Source organism: Neovison vison, chromosome 3 (assembly GCF_020171115.1).
Source record: "Neovison vison isolate M4711 chromosome 3, ASM_NN_V1, whole genome shotgun sequence".
NCBI classification, from domain to species: Eukaryota; Metazoa; Chordata; class Mammalia; order Carnivora; family Mustelidae; genus Neogale; species Neogale vison.
This window is the reverse complement of record NC_058093.1, coordinates 170,129,502-170,142,699: the sequence shown is the minus strand read 5'-3', so window position 1 is coordinate 170,142,699 and position 13,198 is coordinate 170,129,502. Positions and strand designations below refer to the sequence as shown.

Sequence of the window (13,198 nt, the reverse complement as noted above, 5' to 3'; positions counted from 1 at the left end):
CTACAGCTAACATCATACTCAATGATGAAAAACAGAGTTTTTCCTCCTAAAATCAGGAGCAATACAGGGATATCCACTCTTACCACTTTTATTCAACTTAGTACTGGGAAGTCCTAGCCACAGCAATGAGAAAAGAAATGAAAGGCATTCAGATTGGTAAGGAAGAAGTAAAACTTTCACTATTTGCAAATGATGTGATACTATATATAGAAAACTCTAGAGACTCCACCAAAAAACTATCAGAACTGATTAATGAATTCAGTAGTCACAGGATACAAAATCATATAGGAATTCATTGCATTTCTATAAACTAATAATGAGGTAGCAGAAAGTGTAATTAACAATCCCATTTATAATTTCAACAAAAATAAAATACCTAGTAATGAACTTAACCAAGAAGATAAAAGACCTGTACTCTTGAAGCTATAAAATACTGATTAAAGAAACTGAAGACGACAAAAACAAATGGAAAGCTATTCCTCATGGATGGAATTGCTATTGCTCATGGATGGAAACAAGAAATCCTATTAAAATGTCCATACTACCCAAAGCAATCTACCATTTGATGCAATCCCTATCAAAACACAAACAGCACTTTTCACAGAACTATAACAAACAATCCTAATTTGTAGGGAGCCAAAAAGACCTCAAGGAGTCAAAGCAATCTAGAAAAAGAACAAAACTGGAGATATCATAACCCCAGATTTTAACATAAACTACAAAACTCTAAAAATCAAAACACTGTGGTACCGGCATAAAAATAGACAAATGGAACAAAAGAACACAATACAGAGCCCAGAAATAAACCCACAACTATGTGGTCAATTAATCTTTGACAAAGAAGGCAAGAATATGCAATGGGAAAAAGAGTCTCTTCAACAAATGGTGTTTGGACAACTGGACAGTCACAGCAAAAGAATGAAACTGGACTGCCGTCTTATACCATGCACAAAAAGAAACCCAAAATGGATTAAACACCTAACTGTGAGGTGTGAAACCATCAAATCCTAGAAGACAGTAAAGGCAGTAATTTCTCTGACATTGGCCATAGCAACATTTTTCTAGATAGGTCTCCTGACGCAAGAGAAACAAGGAAAAAATACACTGCATGGACAATATCAATATAAAAAGCTCTGCAGAGTGTAGGAAACAATCAGCAAAACTAAAAGACAACCTACTGAATGGGAGAAGATATTTGCAAAGTGACACACCTGATAAAAGGTTAGTATCCAAAATACGTAACTTAGAGGTGGCTGGCTGACTCAGCTGGAGAAGTGTGAGACTCTCAATCTCAGGGTTGTGAGTTTAAGCCCACAATGGAGGTGGTGAATAAAAAAATAAACATATATATGAAGAATTCATACAACTCAACACCAAAAAAAAAAATAATAATCCAGTTAAGAAATGGGCAGAAGACATGAACAGACATTTCTCCAAAGACGACATCCAGATGGCCAACAGACACATGAGAAAACACTCAATGTCACTCATCCTCAGGGAAATACAAATCAAAACTACAATGAGGTATCAGCTTACACCTGTCACAATGGCTAAAATCAACAACACAAGAAACGAGTGCTGGTGAAGATGTGGAGAAAAAGTAGCCCTCGTGCACTGTGGTGGGAATGGAAATTGGTGCATTTGAAGGACAGTATGGAGGTTCCTTGAAAAAAAAAAGAAAATTAAAAATAGAACTACCCTGCAATCCAGGAATCACACTACTGGGTACTTAGACCAGAAATTCAAAAAGACTGGCAAAAGCATACATGTATCCTTATGTTTATTGCAGCATTATTAACAAGAGCCAAACTATGGAAGCAGTCCAAGTGTTCACTGATAAAGGAGATGTACACACACACACACACACAAACACAAACACACAGGAATATTACTCAGCTATAAAAAATGAAATCTTGCTATCCGCAAGAACATGGATGGAGCTAGAGATTATAAGTCAAAGAAAGTAAGTAAAAGAAAGGCAAATACCATATGCTCTCACTCATATTTGGAATTTTAAAAACAAAGCAAACAAAGGGAGGAAAAATGAGAGACAAACCAAGAAATAGTCTTTTAACTACAGCGAACACCCTGATGGTTACCAGAGGGCAGGGGGTAAAGGGATGGGGGAAATAGGGGATGGGGATTAAAGAGTATACCTATCATGATGAAAGAAATAAAAATGATAAAAATAAATCTAAGCCACTTAAACAGTCCACTGCAATATATTAACCACAGCAGTTGTCAATGCCTAGCAAAGACGGGCTGCTTACAGGCACTGGAGGCACAAGGATGCCCACTCAATCTATGCCCTTCAGAAACAGGGCAAACATGCCCACAATCCTACCAGCATGTGCCAAGAATAGTAATGTGTGCAAGGGGCAGTGGTTGTACAGGAGAAAGCTTTTCATTTGTATCAGTTATAGAAGGAATCACAGAAAAAGGGACTTTTAACCTGGAACTTGAAGAGTGAAAGTTCACCAAGACCAGCAGGGTGAACCAAGTTGCCAACACGGACAAGGGTAAGGAAAGAACAGTCCCAGGTGAAGCTGTGATTCCATGCCTGGCATGAGGAGTCTGAGGCTTCTGTGGGAAACAGGGAGAGGGCCAGGCAGCAGCTTGAGCAGAAGCAGCTAAAGACCGTTCTTGGCTAGAACTCACGAACGTGGTGATTAAAGTCAGAGGAGTAAAGAAGATCCCTCAAAGGGAGAAGACCAACATTTAAGGGAAGGAGGCCAGTGGCTATGATCTAGCAGAGAGAAGGACTAAGGTTGGAGAAAGGGAGAGAAGAGGGTGAGAAGCCTGAAACCAAGAGAGGACAGAATTTCAAAGGGGTCAGAAGGTGGGAGTGAAATGTTAAAGGAAGCACCAGGACAATGTCTGAAAACACAAGCTGGTTTGGCAAATCACAGGTCACTGGTGAACTCAAGAATACTTTCAGCGGAAATGACAGGGGCAAAAACGGATGTGGGGACACTGGAGAGTGAATGGGGGATATTAAGGAGAGAGGGCACCAGATTCCTTTAAAGCAACTCTGTTCTGAAGAGCTAGTGATAGCTCCAATCTTAGGATATTAGGTACCTGGCCCTGTTTATAGGCTGTGGGGCAAAAGCCAGAAACAGGAAAAGCTTGACATATAGGAGAAAGGAGGGATGTGGGATTGAAAAGCTCCTAGAGGGGCCTAAAGTTGGTGGATGAAAAATCCAAGAGTGCCTGGGTGGCTCAGTCCTTAACTGTCTGGCTTGGGCTCAGGTCATGATCCCAGGGTCTTGGGATCCAGCCCCACATCAGGCTCCCTGGTCGGCGGGAAGCCTGCTTCTCCCTCTCCCATTTCCTCTGCTTGTGTTCTCTCTCTCTCTGTGTCTCTCTCTGTCAAATAAATAAAATCTTTAAAAAAAAAAAAAAAGAAAAGAAAAGCCCAAGAGAAAGCAGCATGCCACAGAGGGAACTGGCAGGGCAGATGGTGCTAGGCGGCCGAGGGGGAGGCTAGGTAACCCAGGAAGAACTCCTATTCAACACCTACCAATTTCCTCAGAAGAGAAACAAGAGTCTTAGGTATCTTTACAGGGTTGGAAAGAACTCTTACTATAAGAAAGCATGGTGGGGGAGGGGGGTATAAGAGGTAAATAAAATACAGATTGTTTTATTTGAAAATTAAGAAAGGAACAAAGTCAGTTAAATTTCACCAGAACAGGAAGAAAAGAAAAAGAAAGAGGGGCACCTGGGTGGCTCAGGTCATGATCCCAGGATCCTGGGATGGAGCCCCCCGTTGGGCTCTCTGCTTGGCAGGGAGCCTGCTTCCCTTCCTCTCTCTCTGCCTGCCTCTCTGCCTACTTGTGATCTCTGTCAAAATAAATAAATAAAACCTTAAAAAAAGAAAAAAAGAAAGTAAATCTCTTGCTGTTCTCTGCCTAACTCCCATGGGTTTTAATGGAGGTGCCTGTCTGATTCAAAAACATTCTTAAAGCAACTTAGATATGCTGTCATTTATAAAGCAATTTTAACCTCACATCCATCAAAACTAATTAGTCTATCAGAAGGCCTAGTCAATTCCAGAAGTTTGCTGACTGTAAAGCTTAGGACTTAAGTAATATCCTTGAAGATAAATTCCTAATGCATTTCCCCTATGTTTTTTTTTTTTTCCCATAAACCTCTATTACTTTAGAAAGGAGAGGTGGGGGGTGGAATCTGACACTTTTTATCTCCCCGAGGAAACAAGTTTATAAAATCACATATAAATTTAAAACTTACTTCCATGAACAAATCATTTTATAAGTATTAAAGCAGAAAACAGAATACATTTTATAGCAGATAATTTCTCAGTAGCTCTAATAGTCAAAATTGCACAACTCCAAAAATACCTATAATTTAAAAACTGAGTAAACTTCCTAAAATGCTAGCAGTACTAACTAGACCAATATAATCATCTCTATGTTCCTTCCAACTATGCTGCAAAGAAATCATTCCAAACCAAGGCAAAGAAACTTTTATGACAACTTATCCATTTAAGAATCATAATGAAGAATCCATGGCTGACTATGTAGACGGGAATTTTAGAATATCCACTATCTAAAACCATGTGCCTTCAGCAAGCATGCAGGTAGTCATCAGCACGGGCTAGGAAGGTGTCCAACATAACATCCACACAAATCTGCAGCTTCCCTACCACCACCAGGGACACTACTGCCTTCCCTGTCACTACTGTCACACAAGGGGACTTAACTGTCGGCCTACCACATTCCAGGTATTGCCCTGAACTCTGATGGCTCATTCATGAATAAAACCAGGCTTTAAACTAGGGGAACTCTGAAGTATTGGAATATACAAATCAGTTATTATCCACATTTCTCAGGAGGTCTGACTTGACCTCTCCATTCCCAACCTCAACTAGGTCCCTCACGGTATTTGCCACATTTCAGTCTGTAAGGATTCATGTAATTTCTTTGCAATTCCTTATACTGTAAACTTGAGTAAGATAAGGGTCCTACATCCCTTATATTCCCCACTATATTCCTGTATTCCTAGTACCCAGCAAGATGCCTAGAACATAGCAGGAAATCAAACGTTAAATAGATGGACAGATGAATGGACATAGATTTATTTCTCTGAGAACAAAGCAATTCTGCCTCCCTACAGAAAGGCCTAAAGGCCATGCCTTTGATATAAGTGGTACAACTTTACCTAATAACAAAATTAATTTTTAAAAAAATATTTATTGGAGAGAGGAGAAAGAGAGAAAGGGCAAGTGCACATGGCGGGGGAGGGGGTGCTAGGAGAGGGAGAGAAAATCTGCAGCAGACTTCCCCCTGAGCAGGGAGCCTAATGCAGGGCTCAATCTCACAAACCTGAGATCTTGACCTGAGCCAAAACCAAGAGCCTGAGACTTAACCAATTGAGCCACCCCAGTGCCCAAAGTTTTCACTTATATGCCACAGGAAATTAAAATCATACCAAAAAAAGAGAACTTAAAAAAAAAAATACACTCTAGGATTACTCAGCATTACTATTTAATTTGATGCATCTCAAACCAATTTCTAGGATTAATAGTTAACTTTTGGGAAAAAAAGCAAAACAAAAAAATCCAAATTCAGATGTTGAATAGATTTTTTAAAAAACATTTTCTGGAATCATGAGCTCATTTCAGAAAAGGGGTTTGTCTCTGATGTTTAAAAAAAGGTGATTTCTTGGGGCGCCTGGGTGGCTCAGTGGATTAAAGCCTCTGCCTTTGGCTCAGGTCATGATCCCAGGGTCCTGGGATCGAGCCCCGCATCAGGCTCTCTGCTCCATGGCGAGCCTGCTTCCTCCTCTCTCTGCCTGCCTCTCTGCTTACTTGTGATTTCTCTGTCAAATAAATAAATAAAATCTTAAAAAAAAAAAAAGTGATTTCTTAATGCAACTGATCAGAACAGATTTGAGCCACAGCATATCAACAAGTGGATATTTTCAACTGCTCTTTTCATATTCATGCAATTCCAAGCTCTCTTTTTAAAATACACTAGGATTTTTAATGACCAAGAGAATGTTTTCAAGGAAATAACTAGACAAAAAAAAAATATTGGGAGCTTCAAAAACTGGGAGACTCCAGACTATTTTGCCTTGTTTCCTCTCCTCCAAGGTCCACTGAGGAAGATAGGCATCTAAATTATTTTGTAGAAAGGAAATTTATATTTTTTATAAGCACTGTAAATTTCCTAATTAAACTGATCTCCATACTTGATAGTCAGTCCATGCCACTGAATGCCCATTCAATATAGTGGATAAATTCCATACCCCTGACAACTCTGAGATCTTAGCCTGACTACATGTTGTGATTTTTTAAATTCTCAGATATACTGCTTTTATGCTTGGTATTATTACAATAATATTTGAAACAATGTATACTAGGAATTTGAATAATGAGAAAAATTAAATTTATGAACATATTTTACAAACTAAATCTAACATAAAAATCTGTAGTGTGCTTAGTTATTAGCACTGCATTCCAAAATAGTTAGCAACTCAAAGGTGTGGGGTCCCCCCCCCACTATCACATTCTCTTAATGTGAGGAAAATATTAAAAACTGAAGTAACTATGTAAAAGCATGGCAAGAACAAGAAAATAAATTTTGCCCTCAATCTTACTAACTCCTAGCAAATAATCAGTGAGTTCTCACATACATACACATATAAACAAAACTGAAACTATAAATTTGTGGGTGCCTCGGTGACTCAGTCGGTTAAGTGTCTGCCCTTGGCTCAGGTCATGATCCCAGGGCCCTGGGATTGAGCCCCAGGTCGGGCACCCTACTCAGCAGGGTAGTTCTGTTGCTCCCTCCGGTGTGCTGTCAAATAAATAAAATCTTTCTTAAAAAACCTACAAATTTCTAATAACAGTTACATAAATACATTGTTTTAGAAATTCAACATTGGTAGAGATTTATACTTAACCTAACCCTATTTTTAGAGATGAAAAAAATTAAAAGTACAAAGGTAAAGTTACTCGCCAAGTGAATGATGATAAAGCCACATCCAGAATCAAGAACTTCTATTCAAGGCATGAAATGTTGTCAAAGTTATACATTTCATAAAACTCAATTCAGCCTCTGAAAATTAAAGGTCACTGATTCTAGTTATGGTTCCTGTGAGCATTAAGGAAGTTAAATCTGAATTATGGCTTAATCCCTTCATTTTAAGAAGCTATTTACTAAATAAATAAAGAAAGAAGTTATTTACTAAAATGAGACATCCAAAATATGGCAATTTATATAAATTTATATTAAATTTATAAAATTTATATTTTATATATATTATATTTATAAAATTTATAAAAATTTATATAAAAATATAAAGTTAAATATTAAAAGTCACTTAAATTTTTATTCAGAGAAACTTTACAACTTCCTTCCAATAAGCCTTTGGGCCCTGACAGACAGCATTACCTCCTTTGGAGGAGAAATGATAGAGAAGTAGCTAAAATTTTAATATGTCACACTAAAGTTTGTGAATCATTAAAGACAATGTAAAAATGTTTATTCCAGATTATTACTTTTATATTTGACATACTTACACTATTTTCTCTTCCTCATATTTGTTATGTACTCACATGGACCTGGATGCCCTACAAACATAGTAAAAGAATAATCCTACTTGCTGTGTATTTAACGTTATTTGGTTGTAAGTATTAATCTAAATTTGTGAAAATTATGTAAGCTTATTGGCCCTGCTTTGGAAATTGTTTGAAGTAACCTTAGGTTGCTATACATTTTAGGTGCTGCATTAACCAAGAACTCTTAGATGCAACCTTGATTTGGATTTGAACTTGACAGATTTTGAAAACTAGTAACTACTGTTTCAAGCAGTTTGGATCTATAGGAGCAAAGGGCAGAGAAGTCCACGTATTTGATAAATCCAGTTCTAAATAGTAAAAACACTCTAACAAGGAGCTTGTTAGCTTTTAACAATAAAATTCCTTAAATTTTAGATAAAAGGTATTTAAATGTTTTCCATTTTGATTATTTCACATTTGAAAATTACCTTCCAAACTTAATCAAATTAGGTATACACTAATACTGACCTGTTATCTACCACACCATCAGAAGCTTCTCTTTAAAGAAAAGCTTTCACAAAGTGAAAACATGTGGTTACTTTCCATTGTCACATGATAGGAAAATGGACAGTTAAAGGCAGTTTTCACTACACAGAAATTCCTATTTGCTGGCTAATACAAGAACTCAAAGCAAGTGACTTGGGAATTCCTCTTACTAAAAGTGTTAAAACTGTGTATGGTGACCGAGAGTAACTACATTTATCATGGTAAGCATAGCTTAATGTACACAGCTGTGCAATAACTGGGATGTACACCTGAAACTAATAATACTGTATGTCAGCTATACTTCAGTGAAAAAGCTTTGGAACTATTTATACTTGGCCACCTTGTAGTGGCTTAATTCAGATAAGTGAGGGAAAATCCAACATTTCTAGGGATCAAGAGCATCCTATAAGATACTTATATGACACCATGATCATCAATATAAATTGTATAGAGTACCTGATGGTATCTTTTCTAACACTTCATTAATGAATTCTGGCAAGACTGGTATAATTGGGTGCCTAAGTGGCTCACACCTGCCTTCTTTCTAGGAACTGGGAAGAATTTACTGGTCATGAATAAAGTTCTGATTACCACCAGACTTGGCTTGAAAGAACTGACACGGTTCCTAACCACTTCAAATTTCTCATGTGCGCTTGCTAGCTCGTTCTCTACTTCACAGATTATTTGTTAAACTGATTTCTACTTTCTACTACTTTTCTCAGTGATTACCCAGAAAGCACAAAACCTCAGCTTTAGTAATGTGAAGAGGTAAGAAAGAGCTACGGAGTTCCAACTTGAAAAGATTAAATATACAGATGTACCTGTAAAATAAAACCACGAGTAGAAAATTTTAACAGGCACTGCATCACGTTATCCATAAAAAGACAAAAACAACAACAAAAAATCCGCTGTACCCTCCTACTTGTTGATTCGAAACAAGTCCTTCCCTCTGTCCTAAGGGAAGAGTGGAGGGAGTGAAGTTAAAAAAAACTTCTAGGTGCTCCGATTTACAGGTATAAGTCCTGCTTGAATAATACCTCCAAGACTGAGAGGCCTTCAGGGACAAGGATTAGCCACCCACCCCAAATTTCTGCTGATAAGATTTCCGCTGAGATGTTTAGTGTCACCTGATAAAAAGAACTTGGCAGAAGCCTACACAGCGTTAAAACAACTGCTCCAGATAAATCTACTCGACTTGGCGGCAGTTAACTCCTATTTTCAATATCAAATGTTCAGTACTGCCAGCGAGAAAACAAAAAGGGGATAAATTTTAAAACTGTTACTAAATGCTTTCTCCTTTATTCTCCCCCTCCTGTAGAACTAGGAGATGAGAAGAGGGTGGATCTTGTAACCACCCTGTAATCGACGCACAGATCTTGAAAATTTCAACTGGAGGATTCAGAAATTATCCCTCCAATACTGGCTGCGTAAAATTCGTTGTTCTCGGGGTTAGTACGCGAACATCGCCAGCCCTCAAAGTAAGTCAACAAACTCTCTTCTAAACTTCGCAAAGAGGTGAGGATATTCCGAACTCTATCCAGAATGCATTAACGACAATGCTGGCTGAAGCTGTCAGGGAAAACGCATCACTGAAGTTAAAGCTAATTATGGTATCAACTCCACAAGAGCATAGCTAAGTTTGCTACATTGGAGCAGCCTTGTTTAACTTAATAGCACAATGCCAACAGCTCAACTTCACAACCCAGTCTGCATAAAGCAACGAGTTGGACAACGAAAAAGGAGTATTAACTAAATCAGAAAGACTCTCCCAAGGCCTTCTGCCCATCAGTAGGGCCCCCGGGTAAATGAATCGTTGTTCCTGCTGTGCAGCTGCAATCTTTTATACTGTTTCTGAATCCCTTTGATAGTTCTCCACGCTTGTCGAATTAACCACGAGGCACCCTGTGAGACGGTCACATGGGCAGCTCGTGACTTCCACGGAGAATCAATCGTCCCCTCACGGTAGTGGGATACTAAAAAAGTTACGAGGCGCCCATCCAAGTACCGCGCTAGCAACGCAGCTGAAGACTGGGTAGGGAATGCATGTGGCACCAGCACGAAGTCGCAGCACGGGGAGTGGAAGCGCTACAAACGCCAACATCTTACGACTTTTAAAACAACTAACTTCGCTGCAGCGCTGGAGAGCCAGCGGCCGCGGGGAAACCGAACTCGGGCTGGGAGCCCAGCATCGCCACCGCACGACTCTGACCGGCCCCGGCGACGCGCGCACCCCCCGCCAGGGGCTGACAGATCTTCCCCGCGCATCAGGCCGGGAAAGGGTCGGGGGGGGGGGGGAGGGACAACCCACTCACACAGGAACCGGCCACGGAAACTGACCTACGCGGTCACCCGGGCTCCCAGAGGTCCCGGGGTGGGGGGCCACGGCGATGAAACGGCCGGCACCGGCTCTGGCTACCACTACCGGAGACTTGAGGCCCTGCGGAAGGACCGTCTGCGGGGTCCCAGCGCCGGGAACTGGGCGGAGCGCGAGGCGGCCAGGCAGGGCTACGCGAGGTAGCGCGGGTCCGCGAGATGGCGCCGCCCCTCTGAGCTGGTTGCTCCATTAATTGGTGCCCGGCCCGTGCGGCACGTGACCGGCGTGCGGGCCTCCAGGCGTACGCTTGGCGCCCCTGGGCCCCGCCTCCGCCCGGCACGCCCCGCCCCCGCCCGCTCCCTTCCAGCCTGGACCACAGGCGCGGGTTCCAGGCTTCGCCAACATCCGTCGTAAGGGCCGAAGCATGGTGCTCCTGCCACCACACCACGACTCAGAAGTGTACCTGACACTTGGGCGCTGTGGCGGGGAGAGGAAGCCCGCCAGGCCGAAGCACATGCTTCTTCGGTTTAATGTTCTGGAAATTTGCAAATACATCACCAGCTGCCCGTATTTTTTCTTTTCTGCTTTAGTTGCGATTTTACCCGTGGGGACTTAATTGGCAGTGCAAATTAGCTACACTCCTTCTTCTTTTCACGTATCAAAGGATGGTCTTAAAATGCCATTCAGGTGTAACTGTTATAAGATAGGGTACCAGTGAAGGATGCTTAAAGAGGATTTAGAAAAGTTCCTTCACCTCCTTCCCCATCAAATAATCTTTCAGAAAGAGCACCTCCTTAGACTAGCTGCACAACAGGTCTAACCAGAGAACATAATTACACAGCGTACAAAATGAAGTATCATTGCAACTTTAAAAATATTATGCATAACTAAAAAAGATGAAATTGTGAGCATATGAAAATTTTTTGAGCTTTTTTTTGTATTTTCCGATGTGTTTAATGAACTTTTTGTAATGAAAAATAAATAGGTATCATTTCTAAGGAACCGTAGTTTTTCTGTCAATTCAGTTTTGGAAATATGTATTGAGAACCTCTTATAGGCCACTTGGTCATTGTGCTCAATTTTAATAGTCACAAAAGGCTAGCAGCTACCCTATTGGTCAGTGCTGTTCTAGAACAACAAAGAAACTACTGTATTTCCCCCAATCATGTCAAACTGTCTTTTGAGAGAGAACCTCTCAAAACCTCCAGAAGCAGTTAATAAATATTTTCTCCAAACTCTTTTCTGAGCTTATGAGAAGGTAGATATTTTACTTTTGCAGATGGAGCACGTTAAAGTAACTATGTCATCCCTATCCACAATGCACGTAAATAGGAATAGAAGTGGGAGCTCTAGATGTATGGAGAGGGGCATTGGGAGTAACTAAGCCTTTGCCTTGCCATTCCCATGATTGCCCAACCCAACTGGAAAATTAATCAGGTCTTCAGACCATAAAGCACTTCAGAATTGCCCATTGCCTGGTGCAGACTAGGTCCACCTGGTATTCGTTTGTTTGCTTGATTTAATAAACTTAGGACCCCACAGCTTTCTACCACTGTTCTCCTCCCTGCATCTCGATTCCCTGCAGCTCACGGTACCTGATGTTTGTGTCTCTGCAGTTTTATCTTAAGCCCAAAAAGCACCAGAATGCCCTTTATGCATTGTATGTTTTAAAAACACTCCTCTGGTGCCAGTGTGACTTTGAAGTGCTGTAGGAGCACACTAAAGGCTTGTTAAATCTTATTAAGAGGAAGATTTTATAGACTGAGACTTTGGGGAGGGCTTTGGGTAATTACTGCCTGGAATGCTGGAAAGTAGGTCAGATGTCATCAGGAAAATCCGGATAAATTGTTGAGTTGGGGGAAATGAACCATACCCTATACCTACATATTAAGCACTTTGTAGTTATTAACTGCAGGCCATAAATGCTATGAGGTCATTGGAGGTTTTTCTTTCTTGAAAGCTGACTGTCTCAAAAATTTTTTTGTCATTTGTGCCATTACACCCAGCTAAAATAAGTGAGCTGGCATACTTTCAGATATTAAATTTTTTTTAGCTAGATTTAATTCTGTGCCTGTCCCCCTTAAGCAACCGAATGTCTACCAATGATTGATTGTGCTGGGTCCCCACCCAAAAAGCTGAGAAATTTCTCTTTTTTGAAAAGTTTCCTGGTTGCAAGCAACTAAGTACTGACATTGGCTAACTGAAGCAAATAGGGAATTGATTGCAGTATCAAAGAAAGACCTGAAAAATCTGGCCTGGATTTCCAGGGATTAGACCAGGAGAAGCTAGTCAATAGCTTTTCCAAGGAGTAAGAATAAGTTCTGATTATTTTTATTTTCCTATACTATCCTCAGAAGAGACAAAATTAAGAAAGAGAAGAAGAGACTGACTTTGGGCTTATAGGGCAGGGCACCTTGTCTGACAATCCCACAAGATTACCTTCCATAGAAGAAGTATCTCCCCACCTACACACACACACACACACACACACACACACGCGTCCTGGTGCAGTGCTAGGACCAGAAAAAGAGGCAATAGTTGATAGACAGCCACCATCACAGATATGCCCATTCAGTCTCTTTTTTGTTTTTCCATCAAGCCCTTCTCCTTCATAGCTTTTCCCATTAGACTCCTCGGGCAAATATTTCCAGCTCCACTTTTAACTCTTAGCTCTACTCACCATGAATACACCCTGCTTTTTCATCCAGTGAGCCTAACAATTACAGTACCCCTTCTTAGAAGTCTCAGAGAGTCTGCCCCACCCACAGCCGTTTTGAGAACTTCCTTACACAACCTGCTAATCTTGGCTCAGCGGA

The 13,198-nt window shown here is 40.5% G+C and overlaps 1 protein-coding gene across 2 annotated transcripts in view; it reads right to left on the bottom strand.

Moving 5' to 3' along the window:
• OSBPL1A (oxysterol binding protein like 1A) overlaps positions 1-10,511 on the bottom strand; it is a 242,145-nt gene extending 231,634 nt beyond the window's left edge. Inside the window, exon 1 of one of the 2 annotated variants that reach the window (XM_044243255.1) lies at positions 10,406-10,511. The gene's annotated coding sequence lies outside the window, so the exon portion shown is untranslated. The remainder of the gene's footprint in view (positions 1-10,405) is intronic. The other variant, XM_044243256.1, reaches the window with a different exon arrangement.
• Between the last annotated feature and the right edge of the window lie 2,687 nt (positions 10,512-13,198).